The sequence below is a fragment of the Piliocolobus tephrosceles genome, chromosome 2 (assembly GCF_002776525.5).
Source record: "Piliocolobus tephrosceles isolate RC106 chromosome 2, ASM277652v3, whole genome shotgun sequence".
NCBI lineage: Eukaryota > Metazoa > Chordata > Mammalia > Primates > Cercopithecidae > Piliocolobus > Piliocolobus tephrosceles.
In genome coordinates, this window is record NC_045435.1 from 152,480,816 (window position 1) to 152,495,818 (window position 15,003).

A 15,003-nucleotide genomic window follows, 5' to 3' on the forward strand; every position below is an offset into this window, starting at 1 on the left:
GATTCTCGCTCTGTCACCCAGGCTGTAGTGCAGTGGTGTGATCTCTGCTCACTGCAACCTCCACCTCCTGGGTTCAAGCGATTTTCCTGCCTCAGCCTTTCGAGTAGCTAGGATTACAGGTGCACGCCACCATACCTACCTAATTTTTGTGTTTTTAGTAGAGACAGGAATTCACCATGTTGGCCAGGCTGGTCTCAAACTCCTGACCTCAAGTAATCTGCCTGCCTCTGCCTCCCAAAGTGCTGGGATTACAGGCAGGAGCCACGGCACTTAGTCCAACTTACAGTCTTTTCATTGAGTTCCTAACTTCTGCTTTCATATTTTTAAATTCTGAAGGAGGCCAGGCACAGTGGCTCACATCTGTAATCCGAGCGCTTTAGGAGGTCAAGGCGGGAAGATCACCTGAGGCCAAGAGATCAAGAGCAGCCTTGGCAACATAGCGAGACCCTATAGCTACCAAAAAAAAGGTAAAATAAAATTAGCCAGGCATAGTGATGTATAACTGTAGTCCCAGCTACTCAAGAGGCTGAGTCGGGAGGATCCCTTGAGCCCAAGAGTTCAAGGATGCAGTGAGCTATGATAATTCCACTGCTGTCTAGCCTGGGTGACAGAGTAAGATTCTTTCTCTTAAAAAAAAAAAAAAAAAAAAGGCCAGGTGTGGTGGTTTATACCTGTAATCCCAGCACTTTGGGAGGCCGAGGCACGTGGACCACTGAGGTCAGGAGTTTGAGACCAGCCTGACCAACATGGTGAAACCCCGTCTCTACTAAAAATACAAAATTAGCTGGGCGTGGTGGCGCATGCCTGTAATCCCAGCTACTCAGGAGGCTGAGTCAGGAGAATTGCTTAAACCCAGGAGGTGGAGGTTGTGGTGAGCTGAGATTGTGCCATTGCACTCCAGCCTTGGCAATAAGAGCGAAACTCTGTCTCAAAAAAAAAAAAAAAAAAAAAATTAATTAATTAAAAAATAAATTCTGGAGGAGTACAGGCAAGGCAACCTCACCCCAATATATGGCTCCCTGGTATAATGAGTATTTTGAATTAAAGATCCTAAAAGATCAATAGATGCTAGAAGAGACTTTTTCTCTATCTACATAAAGACCTGAAGGACCCACCAAGGAAAACAATCGTTTTTCCTTCCGCTTCTTGCTTTCTCATCTATTGCAGAAAAGAAGAGCAAGAAATTAACCACACCTGAACAGACTTATTCACAAGATATTATTCTTCTCTCAGGCTCAATTTCCAAAGAGCACTTTGGGGAGCCAAAGTGGGACAATTGCTTGAGGGCAGGAGGTCGAGACCAGCCTGGGAAATGTAGCACAACCTACAACAAAACACTTAGAAAAAAGAAAAAAGGCCAGGTGTGGTGCCTCATGCATGTAATCCCAACACGTTGGGAGGCTGAGCAGGGAGGATTGTTTGAGCCCAAGAGTTTGAGACAAGCCTGGGCAACACAGTGAGACCCCATCTCTCTAAAAAAAAAAATTAGCTGAGCATGGTGGCATGTGCCTATAGTCACAGCTACTTAGGAGGCTGAGGCGGGAGTGAAACTGCCATTGCAAAATTATAACTGAGACAGTGAAGGAGATCTGACCGAACCAATTCTATCTTCCTTCTAACCTCCAAGCTGTCTTTGTTCATTCCTGGGCTTAGGCTGAACTAACTTTGGGAGAAAAGTAGTTTATAATTTAAAACTTAGTTTATAGTTTAAAACAAAGATGACAACAGCCCTTTCCCAAAACAAACCCCCTTCTTGCCTGGGGACTAGACTGCCTTTGTAGGACTGAGAAACTAGCCACAAGATTAGAAATTATGGTTTAGGAGTCATACAGCTAGAGGCCACAAAGTTTTAACCCTCCTTAAACTGCTCCTAAGATCAGTGCTCAGATGTTTTGCAGACCCTGCACCTGAGGGATCAGCTGGCACCACCCGATGGATAAACTGGCTCATCTGATCTTGTGGCTCCCACCCAGGAACTGACTCAGTGCAAGAAGGCAGCTTCACCTCCCTATGATTTTATCTCTGACCTGACCAATCAGCACTCCTGGTTCACTGGCTTTCCCCTACTCACCAAGTTGTCCTTAAAAACTCTTATTTCCTGGCCAGGTGCAGTGGCTCACACTTGTAATCCCAGCACTTTGGGAGGCTGAGGTGGGCGGATCACCTGAGAAGAGTTCAAGACCAGCCTGGCCAACATGGCAAAATCCTGTCTTTACTAAAAATACAAAAATTTGCTGGGCATGGTGGCATGTGCCTGTAATCCCAGCTACTCAGAGGATGAGGTAGGAGGATCACTTGAACCCAGGAGGTGGAGGTTGCAGTGAGCAGAGATTGTGCCATTGCACTCCAGCCTGGGTGATGAGCGAAACTCCATCTCAACAACAACAATAAAACCTCATATTTCCAAATACTTGGGGAGACTTATTTGAGTAATCATAAAACTCTGGTCTCCCACACAGTGGGTCCGTGTGAATTACTCTTTCTCTACTACAGTTCTCCTGTCTTGATAAATTGGCTCTGTCTAGGCAGCAGGCAAGGTGAACCCATTGGGTGGTTACAGGAGGATCACATGAGCCCAGTAGGTCAAGACTGCAGTGAGCTGTGACCACACCATTGCACTCCAGTCTTTGGGACAGAGCAAGATCCTGTCTCAAAATAAAATAAAATAAAATCTTTTTTTCAAAGAGAACCATTTACAAGCTAATCTCTGTTCCCTGATCCATTCATTCTCCCTAGTAATCATTTATTGTACCTCAACATAATTACCTATATTCCCCTTCTACTCACTTCTTTCTCAAATAAGGCTATGTAAGTATCTGGGCCCCACTGGGATATTGAGTGATCACTCTGATTCTCCCCTGTGTACACATTAGTACGTTTTTATACCTTTTTCCTACTAATCTGCATTTTGTGAGTTGATTTTTCAGTAAACCTTCAGAGGACAAAGGGGAAGTTTTTCCCTTGGCCCCTACTGTCAGAGGCATTTGAACCAAAGTGACTCCATCTTGAATAGGCGCTGGGTAAAATAAAGCTGAGACCTACTGGGCTGCATTCCTAGGAAATTAGACATTCTTAGTCACAGGATGAGATAGGAGGTTGGCACAAGATACAAGTCACAAAGACCCTACTGAGAAAACAGGATGCAGTAAAGAAGCTGGACAAAACCTGCCAAATCCAAGATGGTAATGAAAGTGATCTCTGGCCATCCTCACTGTTCATTATGTTAGAGTCAGCAGTTAGGCAGACGTGAGCAGGGCAGGGGAGGGCCCCCTCTCCAGGAATGTCAGGTGACCATCAGATGATGATCAGGCGGTTGTTAAACTGTCTCTCTCAAATAATAATTGGTTGCAGCCAGTGCTAGGGAAAGACAATCTCCCAATAGATAGAAAACACCTGAAACTAGCTGGGCACCATGGCTCATGCCTGTAATCCTAGCACTTTGGGAGGCTGAGGCAGGTGGATCACCTGAGGTCAGGAGTTCAAGACCAGCCTGGGCAACATGGTGAGACCTGCCCCCCATCTCTACTAAAAATACAAAATTAGCCGGGTGTAGTGGTGCATGCCTATAATCCCAGCTACTCAGGAGGCAAGGCTGGAGAATCGCTTGAACCTGGGAGGCAGAGGTTTCAGTGAACTGAGATTGCACCATTGCACTCCAGCCTGGGTAACAAGAGTGAGACTCCATCTCAAAGAAAAAAGGAAAAGGAAACACCTAAAACTGGTAATCAGCAGCTTCCTGGTAAGATCTTTGGAGCTGGACAAGTGGGCTAAGGCATGTTCACTAAGAGGCAAAACAGCAGAGTTTAAGGGTATATGACCTTCCTCTGGGAACACTTGAGTGGTAAGGGAAAACTGCCTCAGCTGAGCATGCGTACAACTTCAGTAAACACACTGCACATACAGACAGCACACCCTAAGGGGAGAATTAAGGGAAGAGAAATGGAAACCCTGGAACCATGCTTATTTATAAAACCTCAAGTCAAGGGCTGAACAGGGCACTTGGATCTCTCAAGTCACCCGCTTAGCCCTCTTCAAAGTGGACTTTGCTTCCTTTCATTCCTGCTCTAAAACTTTTTAATAAACTCTCATTCCTGCTCTAAAAGTTGTCTCAGTCTCTTCCTCTGCCTTAAACCTACTTCTGCCCCTTGGCTGAATTCTGTCCTCTGAGGAAGCAAGTATCTAGTTGCTGCAGCCCCATATGGATTTGCTGCTGGTAACAATTATATACTAGTTATAATGTATTAGCATACTAAAAGACACCCCCACCAGCACCATGACAACTTATAAATGCCATGGCAATGCCTGGAAGTTAACCTACATAGTCTTTAGGGGAGGAACCCTCAGTTCTGGAAATTGGCCACCCTTTTCCCAGAAAACTCATGAATAATCCACCCCATATGTAGCATATAAGCAAGAAATAACCTTAACTATACTCATAGAGCAGCCCATGCCTCTGCTCTGCCTATGGAGGAGCCATTCTTTTGTTTCTTTTCTTCTCTAATAAACTTGCTTTCACTTTGTGGACTTGTCCCAAATTCTTTCTCGTGCAAGGTCCAAGAACCCTCTCTTGGGGTCTGGATTGGGACCCCTTTCTGGTAACACTACAATTCTAAGATCTCTTTTTTATTGGTTCACCTATAGGAATAAACTGAGGCAAAATTAATATAAGCAGAGAGTTTATTTGGGCCAAATTTGAGGACTACAGCCCTGGAGACACACATTCAAGTTAAGTTGCCCTCACTATATGCTGTGATTAGCAGCACTTACAAGTGGATTTTGTTTTTGTTTTTGTTTTTGTTTTATTTGGAGACAGGGTCTTGTTGACCAGGCTGGGCTTGAACTCTTGGCTTCAAGCAATCAACAAGTGGGGTTTTTTGTTTTGGTTTGGTTTGGTTTTAGATGGAATCTTGTTCTGTCACCCACGCTGGAATGCAATAGTGCAATCTTGGCTCACTGCGACTTCTGCCTCCCAAGTTCAAGCAATTCTCCTGCCTCAGCCTCCCTAGTAGCTGGAATTACAGGCGTGCACCACCACGCCCAGCTATGTTTTGTATTTTTAATAGAGACAGGGTTTCCCCATGTTGATCAGGCTTGTCTCGAACTCCTGACCTCAGATGATCTGCCCACCTCAGCCTCCTAAAGCACTGAGATTACAGGTGTGAGCCACCGTGCCTGGCCAACAAGTGGGTTTTTAAAGGAAAAAAGAAGGGGCAGTTCCTAAATTGAACATAAACTACTAGTTGGCATATATTGTTCCTTGTATCACAAATTCCAGGAACATGAAGATAATGGGTGAGGGTCATATTGTGCAACTTGTGATAGTATTTTAGGTAATTTATCAGCCAGTCTGGAAACTACATGGAAGGAAAGAAAGAACAAAATGCCTTTAAACAATTGTTCCTAGGCATGGCTCTTTGGGGAGGGGTGGGTGTGACTGAAGATTCATTCTCTGAAGATTCTGTCTCTCTGGGCTTGATAAATTTTGCATACCACACATTTTTCAGACTTCTCTGAGCTACTTCTCTTTCTCACTTCAGTGTTCATTTTAAAAATAGTAACCTATTATTTCATAGATGCAATGTCTTATTGCTCTAAAGCATGCACTTCAGTAGAGAAGGGGTCTCTAAGAGGGGCAGCAGTTGTCCCCCAAGAGGGCAAAAATTGGTTCTTTTGGGATTGACAAGAGAATCTTTTATATCACAGTGGTCTGTGGCCTTCAAAAACTCAACCCTGTTCAACAAAATCATATTCATTCTTCTAGAGTTGAAGTGTCTTTGCCTGGGCTGGAGTGCAGTGGCATGATCATAGCTCATCTCGGCCTGGAACTCCTAGGTTCAAGTGGTCCTCCTACGTCAGTCTCCCGAGTAGCTGAGACTACAGGTGTGTGCCATCACACCCAACTAACTTTTTTTCTTATAGACAGGTGGTCTCAGAAATGTTGCCCAGGCTGGTCCTGAACTCCTGGCCTACAGCGATCCTCCTGCCTTGGCCCCCCCCAAAGTGCTGAAATTACAGGTGTGAGCAACTGCACCCAACTTCTTGTCCATTAATATTTAATTTCTCTCTGCGTAGTCTCGTTTCCTCTATTTTTTTCTTTCCTGTTTTGGTCTCTATCTTTATTAGGGGCTTTTCTCAGATGTGTGGCGACCCTTGGTTTTCCATTCATATATTTTTTTTTATGTGGAGCTAAAAGGCTGCTTGGAAGCTCTGAGCACATGAGGTGGAGTTGTCAATATGGGCTTCATTTTATTTATTTATTTTTACTTATTTTGTTTTCTTTTATCTCTGTTTTGTTTCTTTTTCAGGTCTCAAACAAAAATCTGGAACGTAGGCTTCTTCGTAGGTTATTTGGCTGGGCTTTTGTGTTATATGAACCACAGAAAATAATCTTCCAGTATGGTATTGTTTTCAGTATAGTACCTCAACCCCAATTTTGCCTGGTATCCCTTTATCCAGAGACCTTTTGTTTTCAACTTACGATCTTATTCTGGCGTGGGGGATGTACAGTCTGGCTGTGTGGACTTGCAGGAGAGATTTAGGGTTCTAACTACTTCTTAATGACTTCCAACTAATCTCCTGTATTCAGTCTTATATGCACCCCCACTTATACTAGATGTAGCTGGTACTACCAAAGCCTGGTCACAAAACTATGGGAGTCTCAATGCAGGTTGAGTTGCTTCTTAACTTTCACCCCTGCTGGCTTAAGACTCAGCTTCACAAGCTTGCTAAGTCAGTTGCTATTTATCCTGTTTTCCAGCCCTTCAATTTTTTAAATGAAAAATTGTATTTTTAATTGACAAATAATAATTATATATATTTATGGGATAAATATGATATTTTGATATTAATAGATGTATACATTGTGGAATGATTATATGAAGCTAATTAACATATCCCTCTCCTCACGTACTTCTTTTTCTTTGTATTGAGAACATTTAAAATCTATTCTTGGCCAAGCATGGTGGCTCACACCTGTAATTCCAACACTTTGAGAGGCCAAGGCAGGAAGATTACTTGAGCCCAGGAATTCAGGGGTTCCAGACACCAGCCTGGGCAACATAGCAAGACCCTGTCTCTGATGAAAAAAAATAAAAGTAAAAATAAATGTTTAATTTTAAAAAATTATTATTGTTATTATTTTTACAATTTTGAAACTGTAGGGGCCAGGAAAAAATTTCCCCTTTGTTCTCTGAAGAATCACTAAAAAAATCACTCACAAAATGCAGATTAATAGGAGAAATGGCATAAAAACTTAGTAATTGTTTTCCTTGTTGGATCCCTCAGGTCTTTATGTACATAGAGAAAAGGTCTCTTCTAGCATCTGTTGATCGCTAAGGACATTTAGTTCAAAATACTGATTATACCAGGGAGCCATATTTGGGGGTAAAATTCCAGGTGCTCCTTCAAAATATGCATTATTATTGACTATGGTCACCATGTACAATAGATCTCAAAAACGTATTCCTCCTGGCTAACTGAAATGTGTGCCCTTTGGTCAACATCTCCCCTACTCCCCTCCTCCCACAGCCTCTGGTAACCACTGTTCTACTTTCTGCTTCTATGAGCTCAACTTTTTAAAATTCCACATATAAGTGAAATCATGTGATATTTGTCTTTCTGAATCTGGCTTATTTCACTTAGCATAATATCTTCCAGGTTCTTCCATGTTGTTGCAAATGATAGAATTTCCTTATTTGTAATATTCCCTCAAATTTAATCAATTGTATGGGGTTTATGTGATAAAAAATCCTTTTGCTGTCATTTTCGTGGGGTTTCCAGAAGGAGCCTAAATAGGTACACGTGCTTAGTCTGTCTTTTTTTTTTTTTTTTTTTTTTTTTTTTCTGTTTGAAGACAGGTCTCCCTCTGTTGCCAGGCTGGAGTGCAGTGGCCTGATCATGACTCCTTGCAACCTCTGCCTCCCAGGCCCAAGCAATCCTCCTACCTCAGCCTCCAAGTAGCTGGGACTGCAGGTGTGTGCCACCATGTGTGGCTAATTTTATTTTTGTAAAGACAGAGTCTCCTTATATTGCCCAGGCTGGTCTCAAACTCCTGGGCTCAAGATCCTCCTGCCTCTGCCTCCCAAAGTGCTGGGATCACAGGCATGAGCCATGGTGCCTAGCCTAGCCTGTCATCTTTTTTTTTTTTTTTGAGACGGAGTCTTGCTCTGTCACCCAGGCTGGAGTGCAGTGGCTGGATCTCAGCTCACTGCAAGCTCCGCCTCCTGGGTTCACGCCATTCTCCTGCCTCAGCCTCCCGAGCAGCTGGGACCACAAGCGCCCGCCACCTCGCCCGGCTAGTTTTTTTTTTTTTAGTAGAGACGGAGTTTCACCGTGTTAGCCAGGATGGTCTCGATCTCCTGACCTCGTGATCCGCCCATCTCAGCCTCCCAAAGTGCTGGGATTACAGGCTTGAGCCACCGCGCCCGGCCTAGCCTGTCATCTTTAAACAATTGGGCTGGGAAGGAAAAGGTAGCACATAGATATTGATGGATTATTGAAGCAGAAATAGATTAGCATAATTGTCCATTGTAAAGGGGCTGAATGATCTGGAGAAATGGAGGCAACTCAGGAAAACTGAACTTGGTGATGTGTGCTTAGCACTAATGAAAAGTGGCCGGGCACAGATGCTCATGCCTATAATCCCAGCACTTTGGGAGGATGAGAGGGAGTATAATTTGAGATCAGGAGTTCAAGGTTGCAGTGAGCCATGTTTGTGCCACTGTTCTCCTGCCTGGGCAGCAGAGTGAGACCCCAACTCTTTAAAAAAAAAAAAAAAAAACAGAACCAAAGAAATGTTAGTTCCAGGGATTCCCAGGGACACAGGCAGGGTACAAGAATGATGCTGAGTTAAGGTTAGGTGGTTGTTCAGAGAGCTGCTTCAATTTGTGTCCCATATTATGGATCAAGGACCTTAAAAATAGCCATAGTTTTTTTTTTGTTGTAGTAACTCAATTTGTAGGATTGTTTCCTAAGAGAGAATCTGACATGTTCAAGGACTTCTTCACAAAGATGTTCATTAGCTGCATTATTTATAGTACCAAACATTAGAAATAGTCTAAACCAGAGATCAGCAAGCTATGGCTATAACAGTGACAAGGAGGCCTAGCATGACTAACTCCATTTTGCTCCTAACCCCACTGCAGTGATAACCTGTATCTTTTAGGTTAACTGCTTTTGCTTATCTCTGCACATAGGCCAAGCTAACTATAGGAGGAATTTAGTTTATAGTTTAAAGTAAGGATGGTAATAGTACCTCCCCCAAAACTAACCCCTCAGGAGATAAGGAGGATGCATGCAAGTAATAATGTTATGTTAAAGATTTATAAGAGCATTGTGACCTGACCAAGGACAAGGTTTCACCACCTTCTTGGATCCTTGCTGCCACCCAGATGTCTGTGATCATTGGCCACTTCTTGACCTCAACTCCTTCCCTCTTCCCGTCACATAAAAGGAGCCTGCAATTTGTATTGACTTAAAATGGTTCTTTAGGACACTACTCTTCCATTTTCTTGGTTTGCTGGCTCTCTGAATAAAAGTCACTTTCCTTGCCTCAACCCCTTGTCTCTTGACTTATTAGATGTCATGCAGTGAGTGGTACACACTTTGGACTCGGTTACATGACCCACAGAATCATGCAGTCCTCCTTTTATTTTGGTAAAGTTGTGTTAAATACAGCACACCCGTATATGTATTGTTTATAGCTTATGGCTTCTTTCATGCTATAAGGGCAGAGACTATATGGCCAATAAAGCCTAAAATATTTGCTATCTGTACCCTTTTTTTTTTTTTTTTTTTTTTTTAGAGAAACGGGGTCTTGCTATGTTGCCTAGGTCGGTCTCAAACTCCTGGACTCAAGTGATCCTCCTGCCTCGGCCTCCCAAAGTGCTGGGATTACAGGTGTGAGCCACCGCGCCTGGCTATCTGGACCTTTAAGGAAGTTTGTTGACCCCAGTTTAGATGACTGGTACGGGAATGGTCAAGCTAAGATATAGCCATATGATGGAACAGAATGTAGTCAATGAACATTGTGTCTAGGAAAAAATGCTTTCAACATTTTAATAGAATGTTCACATTATAATGTTAAGTTAAAAAAGCTAGATATAAAATTATACAATCTGTTCTGAACTATATAAAAATATGTACAGAAAAACACACTGGCAAGAAATTTAGTACCATAAAATATTTTCTCTTTATTTCTTTTCTTTTTTTTTTCCCCCCCCAGGACGGAGTCTCACTCTGTCCCCCAGGCTGGAATGCGGTGGTGTGATCTTGGCTCATTGCAACCTCCGCCCCCCCAGGTTCAAGTGATTCTCCTGCCTCAGCCTCCTGAGTAGCTGGGACTACAAGCACGCATCACCATGCCCAGCTAATTTTTGTATTTTTAGTAGAGACGGGGATCTCACCATATTGACAAGGTCTTGAACTCCTGATCTTAGGTGATGCACTCCCCGTCGGCCTCCCAAAGTGTTGGGATTACATGCGTGAGCCACCGCGCCTGGCCTAAAATATTTTCATTTAGTTTTTTGTTGTTGTTAGAGAGACAGGGTCTTGCTCTGGCACTCAGGCTGGATTTCAGTGGTGCAATCATTTCACACTGAAGCCTTGACTCCTGGACTCAAGAAATTGTCCCACCGCAGTCTCCTGAGTAGCTAGGGCTACAGGCACACATCAGCTAATTTTTACTGTTTTTTGTAAGATGGGGTCTCATTATGTTGCCCAGACTGGTCTTGAACTTCTGGCTTCTCCCTTCACATACTTCTGATTTAAAAAAAAAAAAAAAAAACTCCTGGCTTTGCCGGGCGCGGTGGCTTCCGCCTGTAATCCCAGCACTTTGGGAGGCTGAGGCAGGTAGATCACCTGAGGTCAGGAGTTCCAGACCAACATGTCAAAACCCTGTCTCTACTAAAAATAAAAAAAATTAGCCAGGCATGGTGGCGCATCCCTGTAGTCCCAGCTACTTGGGAGGCTGAGGCAGGAGAATCGCTTGAACCAGGAGGTGGAGGTTGCAGTGAGCCGAGGATACACTGAGTCAAGATTGTGTTACTGTACTCCACTGGGCGACAGAATGACACTGTCTCAAAAAAAAAGAACTCTTGGTTTCAAGTGAGCCACCTGCCTCAGCCTCTCAAAGTGCTGTGATGACAAGCATGAGCCGCCACACCTGGCCATAAAATATTAGTACTTTTCTGCACAACAACCAGAAGGTCAGAGATAGAACTTTGTATGGGGAGAATTCCTCCTGCTGCAACATGGTCTGTGCCCTACAAATGTAAGTGTCAGCACAAGGCAAGGGAACAACAGGGGAAGGGAAAGGGCAACACCAATAATTCAGTCGTTTCTGTAGTGACAGTCAAAAGCTGCCCAAACTTGAGGAAGCTCCAAGAGTAAGATGACCAACCATCTGGGTTTGCTGACACTGTCTTGACTTTAGCATGGCGGCCACACATGGCAGGAAGCCCCTTAGTGTGGGGTTCCCACAGTTGGCCACCCTACAACCATGCTGTACCACCCACACACACCATTGGTTGACCTTTGCAAAGTACCTGAGAATGGATTTGTCTCTTGTTAGACACTTCTCCAGTGAACAGTTGGGTGGAACACCATTAATCAATGAGTGCTTTTGTGCAAAACAGAAAAGGGGCCTGCTCTGGGCAAATGCAGGCCTCATAGCTTGGTGAAACACCTTTGGTAGCAGGCAGCCTTCTGTTAGGCCCTAGCTAGAGCATACAGCTCGTCAAGCAGAGCCACAGCTGGAATTCAGGACCCTGTTCTCTTAGCAGGCACCTTCGTACAGTGCACAAACCACACAATTGCAGGCAGCAGGCCTGTCACTCAGACTCCACAGGGATCTGCTCCCTGTCCCAGGTGCCTCTAACATCCACAGTGCCAGGAAACACAAAACTCTTTCTTGAGCACTGAGTTATGTATTTTTGTCTGTGTCTGTGAAATCCAAAATAAACACCGGATTTTTTATTTTTTCCCACAGAATAAGGACCTACTGGAAATAGATGAAAAAGACATAAAAAGACATCTGGAGGGGAAACAGTGAAGCCAAGAATGAGACTGGAGGTGGAATTCGGCCCTTTTATTTTGATTCTCTGATTCCAAAAAGGAACCCACTGGGCCGCAGGAGCATGGCGACCACCCTGTCTCTTTACAGCAGCCCCGTGCTCATGGGCTCATGGGTGGTGCTGTAAAGGCCTTCTTTCCAGCCACTCCATCTGTAAAGGCTGCTGTAAAGGTCCATCCAGCCACTCCATGTTGTCACTGCCCATTCTCTCACTCCTCCTTCTGGCTGTCTGACAAAAATGTTCATTAGATGTTTAAAATATGTTTTCTGAGTCTTTTTTCTATTCCTCTGCATATCCCATCTTTTTGTCTCTTGGAAAGGAGGTAGGAGACCAGCAGGACTTGTCTTCTAGTCACAACTCTGCTGACCAAAGAAGACGGTCCACACAGGATGAAGTGAAGAAACCGGCGGAAACCAGCAGATGGCGACAAAAGCAATCCCTATCCGCCCTCATTGCTCATTAGCATTGGACACGCCCGCCAACGACATGACAGTTTACAAATGCCATGGCAACGACCCGGAAGTTACCGCCTCTTTCCATGACAACGAATTTTCTGGGTCATTGCCTTGAAAAGGAGCAGTAACTTCCTAGATCCTTCTAAATAATTGGCTCTCAATTTACATTAGCTTGCCCCTTAATTTGCAAGTAATTGAAAGTGGGTACAAGTAGATAGAGTTATCAACAGCCCACACATTGCAAACTCTGGGCTCATTGCCTACAAGTTACCCCTGCTCTGCAAGGAGTGGTGCTAGTCATGTAAGATTGCTGTTTAACACCACAGGCTTGTCCTTAAATTCTTTCCTGGGTGAAGCTGAGAACCCTTCAGAGCTAAGCCCCAATTTTGGGGCTCACTGTCCTGCAGCAGAATTACGTTCTTCAGTCCTGTTTCCCAATTCCCTACTTCCCTCTTCAGTTTTATATTTTTTGTCGTTAAACCTATCTGCTGAAGTTAGCATGTAAGCATTTATATATGTATGTACACATGTATGTATGTTTGTTATTGCATTTTTCCCTAGAAGTTCTATTTGGTTATTTTAAAAATAGACTACATAGGCCAGGCATGGTGGCTCACGCCTGTAATCCCAGCACTTTGGGAGGCCAAGGCAGGCAGATTGGTCAGGAGTTCGGGATCGGACTGACCAACATGGTGAAACCCCATCTCTACTACAAATACAAAAATTAGCTGGGTGTGGTGGCACATGCCTGTAATCCCAGATACTCAGGAGGTTGAGGCAGGAGAATCACTTGAACCCTGGAGGCGTAGGCTGCAGTGAGCCGAGATCGTGCTACTGCACTCCAGCCAGAGTGACAGAGTGAGACTCTGTCCCAGAAAAATAAAAATAAAAATAAAAAATAGACTACATTGCTTTTCATAGTTTCCAATTCATTGAATATATCCACAAGTTTGCCTTAAAAAAAATTCAGGCTGACTCTGGGTGCACTGCCTATGAGTTATCTCTGCTCCACAAGGTTAACTGTAATCTATAAATAAAAATGAAATAAAATAAATTCAGCCTATTTATTTAAAAAGTCTACATCTGATAATTCAATATTTGAACTCTTTGTGGATCTCTTTCTATTATTTGTCTTTTTTCCCTGCCAATTGCCAGTCTTGTACTTTATGAGTTATCTACGACTGTGTGTTGGACACTGCTTTGGGGTTTTTTGTTTTGTTTTGTTTTGTTTTGTTTGGGAGTCTCCTTCTGTTGCCCAGACTAGGGTGCAATGGCTTGATCTCGGCTCACTGCAACCTCTGCCTCCTGGGTTCAAGATATTCTCCTACCTCAGCCTCCCAAGTAGCTGGAACTACAGATGCCCACCACCACACCTGGCTAATTTTTTGTATTTTTAATAGAGACGGGGTTTTGCCATATTGGCCAGGCTGCTCTCGAGCTCCTGACTTCAGGTTATCCACCCCACCTCAGTCTCCCAAAGTGCTGGGATTATAGGCGTGAGCCACCACACCCAGCCTAGACACTGCATTTGAAAAACTATGTGTAGAAATTATTTGAGGCCTATGTTGAAGGGACTTTCCTTCAGAAAGTCTTTACATTTGCTTCTTTGAGGCATCTAGGGGTATAATAATCTCAAAGCACCTTAAACCAGGCTCAAGGCTTGATATTCCCTGACCCAAACAATTAGCAATGTCTGCCATATAAGTAAATAAATGAAGAATATAAAAGACCATCACAAAGCAGCCCAAACGCTCCCAAATCAGAGACAACAGTGTCAACAGAGGTTAGTTACTGGGGCCCCCATGTTCTCACCTGATCAGTAAGAGCTAATAACGAGTCCTCTAGGCATAGCCAAAGGGCTTGTTGGGTACAAAGATCTGGCATCATAATGTGATGTGAAAGTTATAGGTGGAAGTTATACTGGCAAATGTGTCAATCCATCGGACTGGAGAGGTGTGTTGAATTTAGGTTTAAGACTTTTCTTATTTTAATGTCAATGCTGTGTTATCTGTATTATCTTAAAAGAACCACTTGCTCTCTCTGGGCCTTGGTTTGTCCATCTCTGAAGCAATGGGATTGCACCGCATCAGTGTTTCCCAAATTTTAATGTTCACCTGCGCCCTGGGGAGCTTGTTACACTGTAGTTTTGATTCAGTAAGTCTGGGATGGACTCTGAGAGTCAGTGAGTCTATCTAAGAAGCTCCCAGCTGATTCCAGTACTCCTGATCTGTGGGCCACACCTGGAGTAGAAAAGTTTTACATCAACTCTACCTTCCTCTCCTGTACAAGTCTAGGCAAATAGGGACCTCTCTGGAGGCCCACTGATTAAACAAATCCCCTCCCCAACCCGATAATTCTGCCTCATATTTCAGAACTGGATTCCCGTCTCACGTCCTCTAGTCCTCTAGAAAGCCTTGCCTGGCGTCTTTGCTTGCAGGGCATCCCACCAACAGCCTGACCCTAAGCGCTGTGAGCAT

The 15,003-nt window shown here is 43.9% G+C and overlaps 1 protein-coding gene across 1 annotated transcript in view; it reads left to right on the plus strand.

The window, feature by feature from the left end:
* The window catches only part of METTL6 (methyltransferase like 6), a 40,775-nt gene extending 27,579 nt beyond the window's left edge, over positions 1-13,196 (plus strand). Inside the window, exon 7 of the mRNA XM_023207389.1 lies at positions 11,987-13,196. The gene's annotated coding sequence lies outside the window, so the exon portion shown is untranslated. The remainder of the gene's footprint in view (positions 1-11,986) is intronic.
* Positions 13,197-15,003: the final 1,807 nt, after the last annotated feature.